The sequence below is a fragment of the Nicotiana attenuata genome, unplaced genomic scaffold (genome assembly GCF_001879085.1).
Source record: "Nicotiana attenuata strain UT unplaced genomic scaffold, NIATTr2, whole genome shotgun sequence".
Lineage (NCBI taxonomy): Eukaryota > Viridiplantae > Streptophyta > Magnoliopsida > Solanales > Solanaceae > Nicotiana > Nicotiana attenuata.
Window position 1 is genome coordinate 128,892 of NW_017672083.1, and position 204 is coordinate 129,095.

A 204-nucleotide genomic window follows, 5' to 3' on the forward strand; every position below is an offset into this window, starting at 1 on the left:
CCTAGCTTCTACGAGTAGGCGCCATCACGACTCCCGAGGGTGGAAAATCCGGGTCGTGACAAGTTGGTATCAGAGCTCTAGGTTACATAGGTTCCACAATTCACGGACAAGATTAGTAGAGTCTGAAGGATCGGTACGGAGACGTCTGTATTTATCCCTCAGAGGCTACAGAGTTAGGAAAAATTTCACATTTGTTCCTTCTTG